The following is a 22,924-nucleotide window of genomic DNA, read 5'->3' as shown; positions in this document are numbered from 1 at the left end:
GAAATTTTATTATTATTATTATTATTATTATTATTATTATTATTATTTTAATTTTAATAAAACTGGGGTTTGTTTATTTTGGATTCTTAAAGTTTTTTTTATAAATATTATTTTATTTTTATTCTATGTTTAAGAAAAAAAAAAGATGTTTATTTGAATTGCTTTAACTCCGAGTTTTAAAGATAAAAACACAAAATGATTTTATAATTATAATATAATGAATAATGAATGCGCAAATGTATTTTTCATTGCGTTATAATTAAATCATAAATTGTTATTAAAATTTTTTTTATGGTCAATATTTAATAAATTTTTAAACTAAAAGAATATAATATCCAAAAATATTTTAGTGCATCTTTAACGGTTAGATCATCCAAGTTTTTTATTTTTATGCCAACTCATCAATCTATTAAATTTTTGTCGGTGAGTCATATAAATATTATAAGTTTCTTTATCTCACAAAAATATTTAATTTGTTCATCTCACAAAATTATGTCATTATTTAATAAAAATAATTAGTGAATATATTATAAAATTTAATATTTTTAAAAATAAATTATTAATATATTTCATAAATAATAAAACACATTAATTAAAAATTACATAAATAATAAAATTTCAATACATTAAAATACAATAGATAAATATGAAATATTATATTTTGATTTTATGACATTGCACATCATGATTTTTAAGTTATTCAACATTCATGTTGCTAGTAACCAAGGTCAGAATTTGATCATCAACCACCATTTTAAAAGATTTCTTCAAATTTCACACTTTAGCTACTTTTGCTTTTCTCCATCTTGTAATTCAACCCACCTTTCTTCTATTTCTTTATGATAGAATATTCATTTTAGTTCATGTACTTATTTTATTTTGCCCTTTTAGTCCTCCTACCTCAATTTAAGTTCTTTCAATCTCTCTACTCTTTGAATGAGTGCAATCAAGTCTCCTAAGAATGTTCTAATCATAAAAATAATTAATATATTACACAATTCATCCATAAAAAATCTTTGTAATATACACAATTCAGGTTAATAATACAAATTCTTTATTTTTTATATGATTCATAGAATATATGAGCAATAAAAATTAGTAATTGGTATGTTCAAAGTGTATATGGAGGACTTGATTGCACTCATTCAAAGAGTAGAGGCATTAAAAGGGCTTAAATTGAAGTAGGAGAACTAAAAGGGCAAAGTGAAAAGAGTATAGAGACTAATATGGGTATTCTACCTTTCTTTTTCCACATTTTACCAATCACACTTGACTTCTATTCTTTTTTCCCTTTTTTCCCCCTCTTTTTGACTAATGGGATGAACTTCAACCTCATTACCATTTATATAAAGACTTATATCTTCATTAGATCAAGAAGTGTGGGCACCGCTTTTGTTGATCTTTGTTTTCTTTGAATACCTTGGAAGAGGAGTGCTTGCTTTCCATTTTGTTGTCTTGTATTTTGTTAGATTTACAAGATATATTGTTGTTGTTATTGTTATTATTGAAAAGTTAACATGAAGAGAGATTGTACTTTAGATTTTATCTCAAAACAAGCATGTTCTTCGGCAATCAATTGAGGCATGCTAAGTATTTTGCAACAACAAAGGGTTTAGAAGAAAGATATTTAGAGAATGATATAAAAAAATATGTAAGTTCAAATTCTGTCTTTGGATTAACACCATTGCTTGTGACTAAGGGCAACTTTAACAACATTAAACAAAGAACTCATTGAGCGCTCAATGGCGGCGCTTCTCATTAGAAGCATTTGGTGCCCACAGCCTCTTATTGGCAACTAACTGCTCAAAGATGGGCCCTTTTACTTTTGTTTTTTTGAAAAAAAAAACTAGCCGTTACATTTAAATTAAATAACCATTGCATTGCAATGATCATTTATTTATTTATCAATTATTTTAAAATTTAAACTTCTATAAATACACCATTGTCTTTTAATCTTCTACTATTTTTTCATTTCTTTCTTACACTATGACATTCTCTTTCAATCTTTCACTCATTGATAGAAATGCGTCCTCATCCTCACAAAATCCAAATTCAAATAATTTTCAAAATTAGCAAAATTTTCCATACTCTTTTCCCCACAAAATAAATAAAATTTTTAATATCCGCCTTCACAAGATTTTTCTTACTTTCTTCCAAATGTCCAAAATCAATAAGGTTTTCTATATTCTTGTCCTCTGTATTTGAGACTAGGTCTTTCTAATCCATGCATGCCAAACCAACTTCCCAATGTAGAAATGAGTAACCTTCCAATTCCTACAAGTGAACCCAAAAATTGTGGTGGAGCTTCTCATACCAATCATCGATGTGGAATGGAAACCATTTTTTTTTTTTTTTTGGACTCTCAATTTCCTCCTTAATCCACATAACCAAGGATTGAGAATGTTGTTCTAGATGGAGAACAACATGAAGAGCAAGTGAAAAATTGTCCACCATAGAGCATAGAAGATGATAAAATACTATGAAAGAATGAGTTGAAAAGAGATGCTCAAAATAAGAAAAAAAGAACCCTTCAAATGTGCAAAGCCGTTATGTTGCACTTGCTATGTTTATTATTAATTGGCTAAGGTTTTTGCTCACTTCTAGCCCCCTTCTGCAAATGTGGCTCATGCTTGATTGCATCTACTATACGAGCAACTTCTTGCTTTAAAGCCTTTTTCACTAATTGTTTCTTCGTAGGTTCTCTATCCAAGAGGCTTTTAGGATGTTAATTATACTCTCTTCAACTAGAGAATCATTAATGAAACATTCAAATTTAAAATAAGGATCAATATTCTTAGATACGTTTAATGAAATAAGGATAACATAGGGGAAAAAATACAGTAAATCAAAAATGTACCATCCACTATGAGAACAATATATATTGAGAGAATTAATGGTGTTTTGCATGGAGGTCATGATGGAAATTGTTGCTGGTTGCCAGGTTAAAATGCATATTGTGCTGAGAAGTATTTTATCAGTGATGGAGTAAAATATAAAAAACATTAAAAAAAAACAATGATATAGTTACAAAAATGCAAACAAAAAAAATCATAATATAGATGAAGTTTACATATTGGATAGCAACATAAACTTAATAAAAACATGGAATAATGAGAAAAAAGAATTTATTTTTAACATGCAAACAAAGAATTTCCACATCCTCAACTCTATTTCTTCCAACTATGAAGATTATGATTGTAAAAGAAACAAAATAATAATAAAAAAACCCCAAAAGATCAAAGTTCAAGATGAAGAACCAATATCACTGTGAATAGTCAATATAGATGCCCATTCTTTGGCCTTTTTGCTTTTTAGGTAAATACCATAAGGGCATCATTCATCTATTGCAACATTATTAGATACCTCAACCTAACACAAACAAGATATTAACAATAAGAAACAATTCACACAAAAAACATGAATTTGTATCATATTAGAAAAAAAGGTATCATAGAAGAAACAAAACAAATTTAAAGTTTCAAATATCCAAAAGGAAAAAAAGACAGGAAATGCATACGTACATCTCCATTTGATGTTATTGGTACGTTGTTGTTCTATCTGATACTGTTGCACGGAAAGTGGTGGCACTATTCATTATATAAACACATCAAAACATAAAAGAATCAAATACTGTATAATAAGTATGAACCATCCACTAGGAGAATAAGATATATTGAAAGAATTAAATGGTGTTTTGCACTAAGGACGTGATGGAAATTGCTTGTTGGTTGGCTAGGTTAAAGTGCATATTGTGCTTCTCAAGCATGAGAATTATTTTATCATCAATGAACTAAAATATAAAAAATATTATACAAGCAAAAAATCATAGTATTTATGAAGTTTACAGATTGGATAGTAACATAAACTTAAAAAAACATGGAATAATGGGGGAAATAATTTATATTTAACATGCAAACAAAAAATTTTCACATCCTTAACTTTATTTTTTTTTTTTCAACTTTGAAGATTATGATTCTAAAAAAACACAACAAAAAATAAAACCCAAAAGATAAAAGTTCAAAATGATGAACCAATATTCATGTGAATAGTTTAATGTAATTGCACATTCTTTGGTCTTTCTACTTTCTAGAGAAACACCACAATAGCCTCATTCATCCATTGCAAGATCATTAGATGGCCCAACCTAATCCAAGAAAGATATCAACATCAAGAACCAATTCACACAAAAACAGGAATTTGTTTCAAAATAGAAAAAATGTCTCATAGAAGAACCAATTAAATATTCAAAAGAAAAGAAAAACAAGTATGTAACATCTCTATTTTAATAAAAGAAAAGAAAAAAAAATTAAATATTTAAAATGCAAGCATACCATCTCTATTTGATGTTGTTGTTATGTTGTTGTTCTATCTGACGTTGTTGCTCTATCTAATGTTGCCGCATAGAAAATGGAGGGACTATTTAGAATATAAACAAATCAAAACATACAAAAATCAAATACAATAAAACAAGTATGTACCATCCACTAGGAGAACAATATACATTGAAAGAATTAAATAGTGTTTTGCACTGAAAACATGATGAAAATTTGCTTGTTAGTTTCTCAAGTTATAATGCATATTATACTGCTCAAGCATGAGAATTATTTCATCAGTAATGAATTAAAATATAAAAAAAACATAAGAAAAGAATAATATAATTACAAAAATACAAGAAAAAAATCATCGTATTGATGAATTTTACAGATTGAATAAGAACATAAACTAAATAAAACCATGGAATAATGCAAAAATTAATTTATATTTAACATGTAAACAAAGAATTTCCACATCCTTAATTCTGTTTCTTCCAAATATGAAGATTATGATTCTAAGAGAAACACAACAATAAAAAAACCCAAAAGATCAAAGTTCAAGATAACAAACCAAAATACATGTGAATTATTCAATGTAGCTGCCCATTTTTTTTTTTAGGTCTTTCTACTATCTAAACAAATACCACAAGAGCTCCATTCATCCACTGTATGATCATTAAAAGCCCCAACCTAATCCAAAAAAATATATTAACATCAAGAACCTATTTACACACAAAAATTTGTATTATATTAGAAAAAATGTATCATAGAAGTAACAAAAAAATTTAAATATTCAAATATTCAAAAGAAAAGAAAAAACAAGAAGACAAGAAATGCATACATACCATCTCAATTTGATGATGTTGTATGCTGCTGTTCTGTTTGATGTTGTTTCTCTATCTGATGCTACTGCACAGAAAGTGGCAAGACAATTCATTATATAAATACATCACAACACAAAAGAATCAAATACAGTAAAACAAGTTTGTAAAATCTAGTTTGAGACTAATATACATTAAGATAATTAAATAGTATTTTACATTGAGGACATGATAAAATTGCTTGCTGGCTACCATATTAAAATGCATATTGTGAAGCTAAAACATGATAATTACTTTATCAGTAATGAAGTAAAATATTAAAATTATTAAAAAAATGATATAGCTACAAAAATGCAATTGAAAAATCATAGTATTAATGAAGTTTACAAATTGGATAGCAATATAAACTTAATAAAAACAAGAAATAATGAGAAAAAAGGATTTATTTTTAACATGCAAACAAAAAATTCCCACATCATAATCTCTATTTCTCCAACTATGAGGATTATGATTCTAAAAGAAACACGACAATAAAGCAAACCCAAAATATCAAAGTTCAAGATGAGAAACCAATATACTTGTGAATAGTTCAACATAGCTGGCCATTCTTTGGTCTTTCTGCTATCTAGACAAATAGCACATGAGCACAATTCATGTATTGCAGGATCATTAGAAGCACCAACCTAATCCAAATGAGATATCAACGTCATGAACCAATTCACATAAAAAAAATAGAAATTTGCATCATATTAGAAAAAAATTATTATAGAAGAAACAAAAAAAAAAAATTAAAAGATTCAAATATTCAAAAGGAAAAAAAACAAGAAAACAGGAAATGCATGCATACCATCTAAATTTGATGTTGATGCTATGCTATTATTCTATTTGATGCTATTTGATAAGTGCTTGAGTAGACATATATCTCTAAATGTTTTACGTGCTTTGAGCATCATTTTTACTATGGTTTATGTCTCATATAGTGTATTTGGTGTTCTTTTGTGCAATTAGGGTGTGCATGCTTTGAAGGAAGAAAAAGAAGCAAAGATAGGTTATAAAGACACATTTTGGAAGTTCTTGTGCAAACCAAGGATCAAGACACAAGAGGAGCTCATGTACATGGAGGTGTGTGCCAACTTCCAAGAGGATTCAAGCCAATTTGCTAGTTGGAAGGGCACAAAAGCAGTCACATCCCCATGTCCCTACTCAATGTAAAGAATAAAAAAGCATTTATTGTAGTAGTATTGTAGCAAAAACAATGTTCATGTGACTGTGTGAAAATTCCACGCGGTTGCGAGGGAATTTCTGCAGCTCACGCAGGTGCATGAAATCTCACGCGGTCACATGGAGGCATGTGACAGATGTGATTTAAGCTTATACATAGCCATTTTGCACTATTCTTTTGACATCTTTTGTGAGGCACTTGAGGAGTGAGACGGTTAGGGTTTGGATAGGAGGTCTTTGCGGCTTCGGAGGCGCTTCTTCACCAACTTTGATTGATTCCTTCTCCGTCATAGCATCAAGGAAGCCACCGGCGATCCTAACTTTGGAGTGGATCCTTCAAGACGTCGAAGCTCTCCATCAAGGCCATCAGTTCATATATAGGGGGGATTTATTTCTATGGGTTTTATATACTTTCATTCATTAATGGTTTTTTTTTTTGTATATGATCCATGGAGAGCTAAACCTCTAGAGGGTATTTGAGCTTGTGAACCCTAGGATTCTAATCTTTTGTGGATTTGCTTTGCGTTTCTATTTAATCCGAGTTTGGTTGAGTTTAAATCTTGTTTGCCTAATGCTTTCTTGCCTTATGAAGCTTATGGTTTTCTGATTTGCATGATTTGTTTCCTTGGTGAAAGAGAGATATTTATTAGGATTAGAACCCCAATATTGAAGAGGGTTGAGAGGGTGAGTAATGAGATAGTGGGGGCGTGAGATTGAGCCGCTAGGACTTTGTAGGGGGTTAGAGACCTTTCATCTAGAAGTAGGGTTAGGTTTATTCTTAGGAATTGGATACACTTTTTGGAATCCCTAGAGTGCTTTGTGGTCATATGTGGTGTGAGATGTTGAGATTGAGCGATTTCTCCATCGGGACCTTGTAGGGGACTAATATCGGTGATTTGGAGGCAGGATCCGATTATCTTTGGATTTTCACGACTTGACTTACTCATTTTAGAAAAAACTTTGCATACCTAGTACCTAATACCTAAATCCTAGAGGGAACATTGCCTGAATACCCCACTTTTACTGATTAAGATCTCTCTCTATTTTAGCCTTGCATATTCATCTTCAGTATTCATCTCTTTGCACATTAGATCATCACATCATCCCATTTATCATTAGGCTATATAGTAGAGGAGCAGTTAGTACTAGTAACCCTGTTCCTTGTGGATTAGACTACCCAAATCACCAAGTATTTTATTATTTCGACATCCACGCACTTGCGGTACACACACGCAAATCGGTCATGTCACTATTGCTTTATCTGATGTTGCTATATAGAAAGTGGTGGGTCTATTTAGTGTACATGCACATTAAAACACAAAAGAATTAAATGTAGTAAAATAAGTATCTACCATCCATTAAGAGAACAATGTACACCAAAAGAGTTAAATGGTGTTTTGCACTAATGACACGATGGAAATTAAATGCTGGTTCCCCATGTTAAAATGCATATTATGATGCTAAAATATGAGAATTGTTTTATTAGTAATGAACTAAAATATAAAAAACATAAAAAAAAACAATGATACAGTTACAAGAATGCAAGCAAAAAATTATAGTAATGATGAAGTTTACAGATTCAATAGCAACAAAAACTTAACAAAGATATAAAATTGGAGAAAAAAGGATTTATTTTTAACATGAAAACGAATAATTCCTGTATCCTCAACTCTATTTCTTCCAATTGTGAAGATTATCATTCTAAAAGAAACACAACATTAAAGAAACCCCAAAAGATCAAAGTTCAAGATGGCAAACCAATATATATGTGAATAATTCAATGTAGTCCATTCTTTGATGCTTTTGCTCTCTAGACAAATACCACCCTAAACATTAAGAACTAATTCACACACACACGAAAAGAAAGTTGCATTATATTAGAAAAATGTATCACTAAAGGAACAAGAAATTTAAAGATTCAAATATTCAAAAGAAAACAAAAAACAAGAAGATGGGAAATGCATGTAAACCATCTCCATTTGATGTTTTTGCTATGTTGTGTTCTATCTGACATTGTTGCTCTATCTGATGTTACTGCATAGAAAATGGCAGGACACAAAGGAATCAAATATAGTAAAATAAGTATGTGCTATTTACTAGGAGAACAATATACATTGAGAGAATTAAATGGTGTTTTGCACTGAGGACATGATAGAAATTGCTTGTTGGTTGCCCAGGGTAAAATGCATATTGTGTTGCTCAAACATGAGAGTTATATTATCAATAATGAACTAAAATATAAAAATAATGATATAGTTACAAAAATGCAAGAGAAAATTCATAGTATTGATAATTTTTACAGATTGGATAGCAACTAGGGGTGGCAATTTGTGTAAATGTGGCTAATTGTGTCGTGTCAAGATTGGAATATAACACCAAAATGCTAGACACAGATGATATGATTATTAGTTGTGTTTGACTTCATAAACATATACATGACCCATATATAAAGCGCATAAAATGATACGACTCAATTAACCAGCTTAATCTGTAAGTGGGTCGTGTAACATGACACGACCCACTTAACACTTTTAAAATTGGGTCGTGTAACACTACACAACCCATTGAACCTACTTTTACATGAAATCTATAAATCAACAATGAAAACAAACTTGGATTAAATCCAAAATATATCAGTTCAAAATCCAACAAACATATATTATTACTTAGATACTTAAGTCTAACATACATTAGTACTTAAATATCTAAAACGCAACATACATGAAATAAAACATTAAAACTAAAACAGTACTTAAACAATCCTTGAACATTAGTTACATCACAATATTTTCAATAATTCTTAGAGAAACAATGCAACACAAGTGTTTTTACTACAACCAAAATATAAATCAAGTTTTGATAGAATTTGATGATAAAAGATGCCATTCCTTTCCATCTGTGCAATTGATAGTGAGATCCATGATGTTGTTTATAAGTTCTTCAAACTCTTCAATTGCAACTGCATTTAAACATGATAAAATAAGAATGTTATATATAACAAAAAAAGTTATCTATAAAAACAAACTAAAAAAAAATTTTAAACTAAAATATTTCAACCAAAATAAGCAACAAACTTTCAACAATATATTAAAGCATAACAAAACCTAAAAAATAATAAAAGACACAACTGATTAAATTACCTTGTTCTCCATATAACCAATCTCTAGTACAAATTAATGTTTCTACAATATCAGGCTTCAAGGAACTCCTATATTGATTAAGAACTCTCCATCCAACACTGAAGGCACTTTCGAATGCAATAGTGGGGATCGGAATAGATAGGATATCTCTTGTCATTACATCAACTTTAGGATATCTATATTGGTTAGCTTTCCAATATGTCAGCACATTCAATTTTTTTTTCCTATCTATTCTAGGATCCTCCAAATAAAGCTCCAATTGTGTTTTTTTGTGGTGTAGCTACACTTTCAAATGGATCAAATTCCAACAAGTGAAAAGAAGTTATCATTAAAAAAAAATTAGCAACAATAATATTATAATTTAAAAAACAAAAATCAGTAATAGACACAAGTAATTTAGCATTAATATATATTTGGATGTTGAAGATTAAACAACTTCTTTATTCATGATTGACATCTTGCCTTCTTCGATGACATGGAAGATGATGAACTTGGAAATCGGTGGCTTGCATTTGAGTAATGCTCATAAAGAGCACATAGATCATCCTTTATTTTATAAGATTCAAAATTTCCAAGTTCCCTATATAGTTTCTTGTAGCACCACTCAACAAAATTAAACTTTTATCTTGGGTCTAAAATCATTGCTATAGCCAATATCTTGATACATTTTCTCCAATATTTTTCAACTTTACAAACATTCTACTTGCCATAGCTTGCATGTACTTATCATCACTCTTCATTTCTTCTTTCATTGACAGGTGAGTAGCAAACACCCAAAGAAAATACAAGTTTGCAGTTGGATATTTTGTGCCAGAGCAAACACAAGTACTATCACAAAATAGCTTTAAGAACTTGCTAATTTTTTGGACCGTCTCCCAATCACTCTTAGATGGACAATGCTTGTAATTTAAATCACTTAATACTAGATGCACAAAGTCACGTTGGTAATACAATGCACTATCAAGCATAATAAAGGTGGAATTCCATCTAGTTGGGGCATCTTGCCTTAAATATTTTTTGTTATCAAGAGAACTATGAGCTACATGATTGCTTCCCCGCAAGTGTACTAGATTGCCAAGTAATACCTCGTGTAAAAACACAAGGATCGTATTCCTGGGGGTTAAGGATCTACTATTACTCCTTCGCCGCCTACTTTCAACCCAACATCTTAAGTGAGAGAATCTACTTAACTAGATACAAGAAAATAAATAAGAGATTACAACACAAATTGAAGATTTAAGCAAGAGGTTACAAAGACAACAAAGATGTCCAAAGGGCTAATGGATGTGGATCCCCTTAAGGGGTCATCATGATATAAGGATGAAGAACAAAAGATGCAAGGGTGATTTGGACCGAGGGATTTCTAGATTAGATCAACCCCAATCTCTCGGCGGTTGAACCCTAATCCCATATGAGTATTGATTGGAATCTCTTCCAAATCAACACTCCTACGATTGCATTAAGAACAAGGAAATCCCAAAATAAGAGTGAGCTCCTTCTAGGTTTACTCTTAAGAATCGGAGGGCTACCAATATCCAATCTCTCAGCATGTTGATACAAGAAACCCCTTTTAATCCATTCAAGATCTAATACACGTGAGTAGGTCACATCGACGTGTATAACTCATAAAAGAATTACGGATCTCTCCATATGTAATTCTAGAATGAAGGCACAATGGATTTAATCACAAATCAAATCCAAGCAATAGAATTAAGTAGCAATCATCCAAAAGACATGATGAACCCCCCAAGGTTCACTAACATCTAGTGGCTTTGGGGGTCTAGTGTGCCATCAAACAAATGCAAACAACAATATAAATCAAAATACAAAAGTTCATAGATGCACTACCTAGATGAAAAGATGATGAAGATGGGGTAGATCTGGCCAAATGACGCTTCTCTCTCCCAAGGATCGCCGAATGATGCTTCCCCTAGCCGAAGGTCGCTTCCAGGTCCTAAGACTCCTTTCTTCCTTGGTTGTGGATCTCCCTTTTGAAGGATGATGCTTTAAAGCCTCAAAAGCCCTTGAAATCGCCTTGAAAGATCACTGTTGTTTCTAGGTTTTTTCCTCTTCTAATGGTGGCTAAGAACTCCTTTTTCCAACCCTAAAAGACTCCTTTTACATCCCCCAAGCCATATGGGTTGTATAGAGATCGTATGAAGACTGTACGAAGCCCAAATGATGAGAAAACGTTGTATACCAGGGTTAATACCGGGGGGCATATAGGTCTGATAAGGACCCGTATGGAGGCCGCATGAGTTAGGCAAAAGTTTCTATCTCGAAAAATCTCAAGGTGCTACTGTAACTATTACAGTAAATCTGCTACAGTAATTCAACTGCAGTAAATTTACTATAGTACTGCACAACCTGGTTTTCTCCTTTTTTTTTTAAAATCGTGTCCTCATGTTCTCCATGGCTTCTCTATGCCCTACAAAGCAAATTGCACATGATTAAGCATAAAATGGGCATCAATTATTAACAAAATACATGCTAAGTATATAAAATACATATAAGAAAATACATACATTTAGACACTTATCACTACACATTTGAGAAACTTTTGTTTCTAACTTGAGAACCCTTCACATGATACTTTTAAGAATTAGCATTACTGAATCATCTATATCCTTTAAACATTCTTGGACAACTAGGTTTACAATGCGAGCACAACATCTAAGATGAAAATACTCACCTAACCTCACAAGTCCTCTTTTTGCGCACAATTGATTTTTTAACAACTCAATAGAAACATCATTTATAGAGGCATTATCTAAAGTAAGTGAAGAAATCTTCATATCAATACCCCATTAAGTTAACAATGTATAATTTTTTCAGACAAAGAAATACCATTGTGAGGTGGTGGCATGAAACAAAAATTCAAATGTAGTCAATGATGGCTAATAATTAGAATTCAAACTAATCCTTCCTAATGTTGCCTCTAACATGGATTTGATTTTGTTTTTTTCTCTCTTTTACAACTTTAAACAATTAGATTTGCATGTGTTTCTACTCACAGAATTAATATTGGTTCTCAAGTATTGCAACAAAGATCCAATCCCAATCCATTCCACAAAACTAAAAGGATGATCATGCATAATGACACAACTACATAACAATTCTCTAAATTTTTCAAAGTTGAAGTTAGGATTGCTAAAAGTACCTTGAGAAAAAACCAACTAGCTAATGTCTCGATAATCTCTCATTGGACATTTATCACAATGATTTTTCATATTATTGGCCCCATTTTCACTCGATGCAACACAATCCACATGACACAACTTGCATTTAGCTATTCCCTTTTCCCATCACCTTTAATCATATCAAAATTTTGCCAAACTTGTAAAGTGAACTTTTTTCTTATAGTCGTTTGTTGTGTGAATTGTTAGTTTCATTGTTATCCAACTGAATGTTATCATTTTTTTCATCCCTTTCCAGTTGTGAGCCATTTGCTACAGATTATGAATTCATAAATTTTGAAAAAATATATAAAAAGGAATTATTTATTGTTAAACCTAATAAATTACACAAGTAAAAAAGTCAAAATTCTCACAAAACCACGTAGCAGGAAACATTTCAAAAAATTAATACTACAAAAATATAAATAATCTAATAGAAAATATTATACTTTAAAAATATCAAGATATCCAACAAAATTAATATTTCAATGTATAAAAAATCAAAATAATAAAAATATCAAAATATAAAAAATATATATAAATCTAATAGAAATGATAGTTCAAAGTTAAAAAATGGATTTAATATTAATACTTTAAAAATATTAAAAATATCAAAAAAAATTAAGCCTAACTTGAAAATAAATATAAATGATAAATAAAAAATGAAACAAAATGAAACAAAGGAAAAATAAATAAATAAATAAAAATAAAACCTTAAGCACTGCATGAGCATAGGATAAGGAAGGCAACTAGTGAAGGAGGTGCCTGAAAAGGAGTTAGCGAGCAAAGGAGGCATTAGAGGAGAAGGCAGTGGCTAGCAGGTGAAAGAGGAGAGAGAGGAGGAGGCGCAGGTGAATTGCAAGGGTTTTCGGAGATAGAGGAGGAGGACATTAGGCAATGCCCGGCCAAAGGTTTGAAGGTGAACTTGAGGTTCAATTGAGAAGGGTTTTTTTTTAGCCATTCAGGAGAAGATTAGAAACATAGAGCTAAAGAGCGGCCGTGTGGATCTATGGTTTGCAACTTTGCATAAGATGTATGCATATATATATTTATATATGTTGGCTATAATTAAGTTTTTACCCTTATATTCAAGTTAATTATGTCCTACACATGTTAACACGATTACTATATGAAACCATTTAATTTGAACGTATCTTAATCGTGTTGACCCGTTTATGACACAAACCCATTTATACTAAACCCATACATGCTTTAAACCATGTCGTGTCGTGTAATCGTGTAAGTACCAAATTTCCCACCCCTAACAACAACATAAGCTAAATAAAAACAGGAAATAATGGTAAAAAAGAATTTATATTTAACATGAAAAAATAAAGAATTTCCCCATCCTTAACTCTATTTCTTCCAACTATGAAGATTATTACTCAAAAACCCAAAAAGATCAAATTTAAAGATTATAAATAGTTCAATATAGCGGTCATTCTTTGTCCTTTCTACTCTCAAGACAAATACCACAAGGGCCCCATTCATCAATTGTAGGATCATTAGAAGCCCTAACCTAATCCAAACAAGATATAAATTTTAAGAACCAATTCAACTATAAACTAGGAATTTGTATAATATTAGAAAAAATGTATTATAGAAAAAACAAACAAAAATCAAAGATTCAAATATTCAAATGAAAATGAAAAACAAGAAGACAAGAAATACAAACAAGCCATCTCCATTTGATGTTGTTGCTATGCTACTATTCTATATGACCCAGTTGCTTTATTCGATGCTACTACATAGAACATGACATGACTATTCAGCATATAAATAGATCAAAAATTCAAAATACGATAGAAAACAAGTATGTGTCATACACTAGAAGAACAATAAACATTGAAATAATTAAATGGTGTTTTGTAATGGGAACAAGATGTAGATTGCTTATTGTTGCCCATGTTAAAATACATATTGTGATGCTAAAATAAAATAATTACTTTATTAGTAATGAAATAAAATAAAAAAGGCATACAACAAACTAATGATATAGTTACAAAAATGCAAGCAAAAAATCATAGTAGTGATGAAGTTTACAGAATGAATGACAACATAAACTTAATAAAACCTTGCAATAATGGGAAAAAGAAATTTAGATTTAACATGCTAAAAAAGAATTTTTCCACATCCTTAACTCTATCTCTTCCAAATGTGAAGTCCAAAATGTTAAGATTATGATTCAAAACAAACACAACAATAAAGAAAACCGAAAAGATCAAAGTTCAAGATGACGAACCAATACACATGTGAATAATTTAATGCAGTTGTCGATTCTTTGGTCTTATATTCTCTAAAGAAATACCACAAGGGCTCCTGACAATGCCCTTTTGCGTGTGAACCGCAAGTACACGGGTTTGTCGAAGTAATAATACCCTGGTGAGTGAGTAATCGTATCGTCAGGGAATAGTGATCAGAAACACAAAGATTGCTATTTAACTAAAATGAAGATGAATTGATAGTGGTGTGAACAAAATCAATAAAAATAGAAATAAGGAAAGAAGAAGGAGGCGTAGGTAATTGATAAAAGAGGCAATCGACAGAAAGTGGGGTATCCGGACATTGCTCATCCTAGGACTAGTGTTTCAAGTGCAAAACCAATCATTATGTCTCTCAACCAATGCTCAATAAGTTGTGAAAATTCTAAAACACACGGTCCCAAACCTAAGGTCAACCGTGACTAACCCTATACTATGCTCCAACGGAGAAATCGCTCAGTCTCAACGCCTCACACTGTGCAAGGTTGCTTTAAGCTCTATGGACTCCAAGTGATAAATCCTATTCCCTAATATAGATCTAACCCTTTGGTCCAAGCGAAAGACCCCTAGTCATAATTAAGCCCCAGATACTAAGGATTACTTCAACGCTTCACTCTATTGCTTATGCAACTAAGCCCCAGCGGAGTTCGTCTCTTAACACTTCACTCTATCATGACCGCAAAGAACTTTTGGAACATGGAGGTAGGATAAATCATTCCAGAGGGAAAGGATGACGTTCCGTTACCTCTCGACTCACCCTCTCGACCCTCTCCAATCTTGCTTTGTCTAACCCTCATGGTGTGCCACTCACTCACAAATATTACCAATATAGATTCTCAACCCTAGTGTCACTCTAAGGGAAAATCCATTCAACAAGCAGTCAAGATTGGAACTCAATTAAAGACATCAATTAAAGAAACATAATAGAAAGGTCAAAGAAACAATATCATCCTAAGGTTTACAAATCCAAGTACCCACTAGGGGTTTAGCTCTCCATGGAGAAAGATGCAATCAATAATGAAATAGAAAGTAAAAACATGCAATCCATAAATAAAACCCCCTTGGTATTCGTGTTGATGGTCTTGTGGAGTGGCCGCGTCTTCTTCAAAGGTTCCCTCGTCAAGCCTAGGGCACACCTCGCCGGATCGATGCCGATGAAAGCTCCCCCAATAACTATCTTCCAAAAGAACGCGGTGTTGAAAGACATAGAACTCCTCGAAAACCCTTGCCAAAGCCTCTCCAAACCCTAGTCGTGGGAGCCTCCAAAGATGAGAAAAGATGGGCCAAAAGATGGGAAAAAGGATCCTCAAAACTGGCTGAAGTCGTGACTTAAATAGGCTGGAATCGGGCATCTACACAGGTGTGTGGAATTTCCACACGCCCATGTGAATCTGTAGGAATTGATTTTTCAGCGGCTTGTGAACAGTAGCTACTATAGTAATTTGCTACAGTAACCTACTACAGTACTCCGCCAAAATATTTCCGCATCCACACTTTCATCGAGGCCACATAAACGGGCACACATCCATGTGGTAGATCATGTTGCATCTTCAATAAAATCACATTTGACGACAATCTTGCTAGCATTACACAAGTCGGAACACATGAGTATGACTGCCTTTGTGCCCCTCCAATTTGCATGTTCACTCGAGCACAATGGAGGTTGGCACACACTCATATGTCTTTGAGAACAACTTGTGTCTTCACTTTTGTTTACTCCAAGATTTCATCAACAACATGCATTCATAATCTACTTTGGCTTCTTTCTTCCATACTTGTCTCCACAACCCTACATGCACAAAAGTAACACAAATACACATGTATGAGCGATAAAATCTGAGAAAAATAATGCTCATTGTAAGAAAATAATACTTCATATTACTAATACACAAACACTTATCAGCTCCATTCATCCATTGTAGGATGATTAGAAACCTCAACCTAATCCAAACAAGATATCAATATCAAGAACAAATTCACACAAAAACCTAGAATTTGTATCATATTAGAAAAAATGTCTTATAGAAGAAACAAACAAAAATTAAAGATTCAAATATTTAAATGAAATGAAAAAACAAAAAGGCAGGAAATGCAAGAATACCATCTCCATTTGATATTGTTGCTATGATGTTGTTACATACGACATTGTTGCTTTATTTGATGCTGATGTATAGAAAATGACAGGACTATTTAGTATATAATCAGATCAAAAAAAATTCAAATATAGCAAAACAAGTATGTGTCATACACTAGGAGAACAATAAAAATTAAAACAATTAAATAATGTTTTGTAATGGGGACAAGATGTAAATTGTTTATTGTTACCCATGTTAAAATACATATTGTTTTGTTCAAATAAAATAATAATTTTATTAGTAATGAACTAAAATATAAAAGGCATACAACAAATTAATGATATAGTTACAAAAATGCAAGTGAAAAATCATAAACTGTGAAGTTTACAGAATCGATGGCAACATAAACTTAATAAAAAATTGCAATAATGGGAAAAAGAAATTTATATTTAACATGCTAAAAAAGAAATTTTCCACATCCTCAACTCTGTTTCTTCCAAATGTGAAGATTATGATTCTAAAACAAACACAACAATAAAGAAAACCGAAAAGATCAAAGTCCAAGATGACAAACCAATAAATATGTGAATAGTATAATATACTTGCTGATTCTTTGGTCTTCTACTCTCTAAAGAAATACCACAAACACCCCATTCATCCATTATAGGATGCTTAGAAAACCCAACCTAATCGAAACAAAATATCAATATCAAGAACAAATTCACACAAAAGTTGGAATTTGTTTCATATTAGAAAATATATATATCATAGAAAAATAAACAAAAATTAAAGATTCAAATATTCAAACAAAAAGAGAAAAAATAAGAAGATAGGAAATGCAAGCATGCCATCTCTATTTGATGTTGCTATTATGCTGTTGTTCTATATGACTCAGTTGCTCTATCTGATGTTGTTGCATAAAAATGACAAGATGATTAAGTATATAAATAGATCATCAAATACAGATAAAAACAAGTATGTGTCATACACGAACAATAAACATGGAAATAATTAAATGGTGTTTTGTAATTAGGAGAAGATGTAAATTACTTGTTGTTGCCCATGTTAAAATACATATTGTGCTGCTCAAACAAAGTAATTATTTTGTGAGTAATGAACTAAAATATTAAAGGTATACAACAAACTAATGATATAGTTATGAAAAATCATAGTATTGATGAAGTTGGCAGAATGGATGGCAACATAAACTTAATAAAAAACATGGAATAACGGGAAAAAGAAATTTATATTTAATATGCTAACAAAGAATTTTTCCATATCCTCAACTCTGTTTCTTCCAAATGTGAAGATTTTGATTCTAAAACAAACACAACAATATAGAAAAGCGAAAAGATCAAAGTTCAAGATGACAAACTAATATACATGTGAATCGTTCAATGCAGCTACCGATTCTTTGGTCTTCTACTCTTGAAAGAAATACCACAAGGCCCTCATTCATTCATTGCAGGATGATTAGAGACCCCAACCTAATCCAAACAAGATATCAATATCAAGAACCAATTCACACAAAAAGTTGGATTTTGTATCATATTAGAACAAATGTATCATAGAAGAAACAAACAAAAAGTAAATATTCAAATATCTAAACAAATAGAAAAAAGACATGAAGACAGGAAATGCAAGCATATCATCTCCATTTGATGTTGATGTTATGCTTTTGTTCTATATGACACAGTTGCTCTATCTAATGCTGCTGCATAGAAATTGACAGGACTATTCAATATATGAATAAATCAAAAAATTAAAAAAAAATCAAATACAGTAAAACAAGTATGTGTATACACTAGGAGAATGATAAGCATTAAAACAATTTAATGGTGTTTTGTAATGGGGCATGATGTAAATTGCTTGTTGTTGCCCATGTTGAAATATATATATATTGTGCTGCTCAAACAAAATAATTATTTTATCAGTAATGAACTAAAATATAAAAGGCATATAACAAACTAATGATATAGTTACAAAAATCCAACTGAAAAATCATGGTATCGATGAAGTTGACAGAATGGATGGCAACATAAACTTAATAAAAAAACATGGAATACCAAGAAAAAGATATTTATATTTAACATTTTAACAAAGAATTTTTCCATATCCTTAACTATATTTCTTCCAAATGTGAAGATCATGATTATAAAACAAACACAACAATAAAAAAAACCGAAAGATCAATGTTCAAGATGACGAACCAATATACGTGTGAATAGTTTAATGTAGCTACCAATTCTTTGGTCTTATACTTTCCATAGAAAATACCAGACGGCTCCATTCATCCATTGTAGGATGATTAGAAACCTCAACCTAATCCAAACAAGATATCAACATTAAGAACCAATTCACACAAAAAGCTGAAATTTGTATATATAAGGAAACATGTACCACAGAAGAAACAAACAAAAATTAAAGATTCAAATATTCAAACGAAAAAAATACAAGATAGGAAATGCAAGCATAACATCTCCATTTCAATACAAGAAAATAACAATTTTTCCATGGATGATTCTGTGGGTTACACTTTAAAAAGCCCTGGGCAAATCCGTTTACCTAGGGAATACCCAGGGTTTTGAGGCCCTAGTTAAATCGCTTGTGGGGAAAATATTACCCATGATATTTCCTATCCCTAGGTAGATTGCCCATGGATTAATCTCTGGGTACATAATTTATATCCCTAGCTAATTAATTCCTAGGATTTGATAAAAAAAAAAATCGGAATTACCAACGGATTAATCCCTGGGGAACCTCTGGGTAAATGTCTCCATGAAACATCCCTAGGTAAGTTTTAGGTAAATATATTTTTAATAATATAAAATATGTGGGTAATCCCTAGGTAAATATTCTATTAATAATATGAAATCTGTGGGTAATCCTTGGGTAACATTTTTGTGAATTATATGAATTCCCTGGGTAATACTTGGGTAATTCTAATATTAAAATTTAAAAACTCTTGGGTATTCGATAAGTAATTAATTGAACCTACATCCATTAAATCACAAATTCTAATATAATTTAAAAATAGAAATCTCTAATATTTTTATAAATTATAATATAAATAAAAATAGCAATGCATAAGTATTTAGGATATCAACAATACCACTACATAAGTATGTAAGTCATCAACAACAATTAGCAATACAAAAATACCCAAAGTTAGACAATCAAAATAAAGTAGCAATTAAAGCACAAATATTTTACTAAGTCCAGGATCTTCACCACCATATCCATCCCCATCACCATTTCTTGCACCTTCACGCTTCTCTGGTTGATTGTTCCTTGTATTTTGTGTTTCATGTGGAGGAGATATACCAATGTAATTGCGCAACATCTATATTGTTCTTTTCAAATCAACTATCAAATTATCTTGTGCCTCTAGACTCTTGCACATAGTTTCCAACTCATTTTGAAGCTACTCTTAATTCTGTGACTCAAAAGAGCTTGCACCTGACTTGCTTGCATTTGTATTACCATCACAATAATTAGAAGATGCTTGAGATCCAAGACCATACACCCTTCTCTTTTTCTAGCCACCAACTGCCTCGTAATAAAGTACAACCTCATCTATTGGTTGAGAATTGTCATTTTTAGGTCTAGAAATTGCTTGAGGTGCCTTTCAAACTCAACACTTTATCCTATATGCATAACATAAAATATATTAATAAATAATTACAAATAAACTATGAAATGTATAATGGGAAAAATCATGATGATTTAAAAGACTTTACAAACTTGCGTTGAATGAATTAGACTTTTCATCAATAAAAGTTTGTCCATCATGCTTCTTAGTAGAGTAAAAGAAAGAACTCATGTGGTATAGGAATTTGACTTAATGAAGATGCCTATGACATATACAAAATATACGCTTTAGCTATGATTATTTAGTTAACAATAAAAGCATATAAAATTTTAGACATGAATAAAAAAACATATGTAAACAAGGTTTGTCCATCATGCTTTTTAGTGGAAGTTAAAAAAAAAAACCACTTATGTGGTGTACACATCCAACCTAATGAAGATGCTTATAACATGCACAAAATGTACACTTTGACTATAATCATTTAGTTAACAATAAAAGTATATGTAATTCTAGACATAAATAAAAATAAATATATCCAAACAAAAAAAAAAATCAATGTTCTTCAACAAGCACAGATTTATTAAATTTGTGAATAAATTACTTTACTTTATACTACAATAAGCACAAACTCATATAACATGCAAGTGAATTTTATTTATATTGCAACCAACACAAACTCATCATTTATACAAATAAATTCTATTTATACTTACAAGTCTCTTGCCATGTTCAACATTGGATACTGACCCTCCATTATGAGATGATGGTCTTGCAATGCTACTCCGATTATTTGATTTTTTTTCTCATTTCATCTTAAATTCAAGTTTATCTTAAGTGGCTTTCCAATGCCTCCAAACATCTTCAAACATGTATTCTGATTTCTTTTTAGAATTTCTTATATCTCGCAAAAAAATCATTGTATAGTTGTGAAACTTTCGCAACCCATGCCACCTTCACTTGCGCCTCTATTGAAGAATCCCACACACAATGCTTCTGTAAAACAATAAACTTGTTGATATTCAATAATGAAAATAGAATGAAATAACTAACTTGAATTCAAAATAAAAATACCCTAAACTCCTTAAAATAAAAATCTTTTGTAGCTTGTGAAATTGTTTTCCTTATGTAGCCATCAGTGTCCACCTTTTTGCTTGAACACCTTGGTTATCACACGTGAACATTTGCTAGAGGGTTCTAACCTGTTATAATTATAAACATGTAGATACGTACATACATAATAACATATAGTAATGTTTTTTTTTTTTGAAAAAATATTTACAATCCATTCAAAACCACGATGCGAAGTCTACCTCCATTAGCTGTTGCATCAAGTGGATCATTGCTAGCTTGTGATATAGTAAGAGTTGGAGTTGTAGGATTTGGGACATTGTTTGCAATATCACAAGATGCATTTGTGGGATTAGGGGCCTCAGTTGCTACATCATTAAACTGAATGGCATTCCGAGGATTTGTTAAGTTCTCTTCATTTGTAAGATTTGTGTGCATTCCAAAGACCTTTCTCCTCGATATGGAACAATCCTTCCCATAGCTCTAGGAATGTCTACAAAAATGACTAAATTGACATATATAAATTATAAATTTAACAATAATAAATAAATTCAAATAAAGCATTGCAAACACATAATAATATCATAAAGCAAAACTTAGAAAATGCTACATAAAGTTAAAAGCAAATTATACTTAGAATATTAAAATAAAACATGATGTAGAAAATGTTGTATAAGGTTTAAAGCAAATTATACTTAGTACATAAAATAAAACACGACTTGGAAAATGCTACATGAGGTTAAAAGCAAAGTATGTTCAATACATTCAAATTAAAATAACACTATTCATTATCAATAGACATGTTATCGTCTTCATCATCTTCATCATCTTCCATATATGTTTTTTGCAAATCAGGTTCAACTGCATCTTCTAAGTCAACATCATCATGTCCATCATCTACATCAACAAAAACGCCATTTGAATCATTTAAAGGTGTTATTGCATTGTCAATCGTATCAATCAAATGCATTTCTACTTCATCATCTTGGAATCGCAAATCAGGTAAAGGGATATCAATAAATGATCTAGATTTAGTTCTACACACAACCCACTAGTCAACCTTGTCACACTTCATACTTGGATAAGGTGCATAATATACTTGTAATGCTTGTTCCGCCAAAATGAAAAGTTCATATTTGTTAAATCTTCTTTTATGGTTGATATCAACAGGATTGTAGTCTTTATGAACTTTTTTCCCAACATTTGGAGTTGTTTCAAACCAATCACATTTGAAAAGGACAACCTTTAAATTGAAAG

This window comes from Dioscorea cayenensis, chromosome 15 (assembly GCF_009730915.1).
Source record: "Dioscorea cayenensis subsp. rotundata cultivar TDr96_F1 chromosome 15, TDr96_F1_v2_PseudoChromosome.rev07_lg8_w22 25.fasta, whole genome shotgun sequence".
Classification (NCBI taxonomy): domain Eukaryota; kingdom Viridiplantae; phylum Streptophyta; class Magnoliopsida; order Dioscoreales; family Dioscoreaceae; genus Dioscorea; species Dioscorea cayenensis.
Note: the sequence above shows the minus strand (reverse complement) of the source record.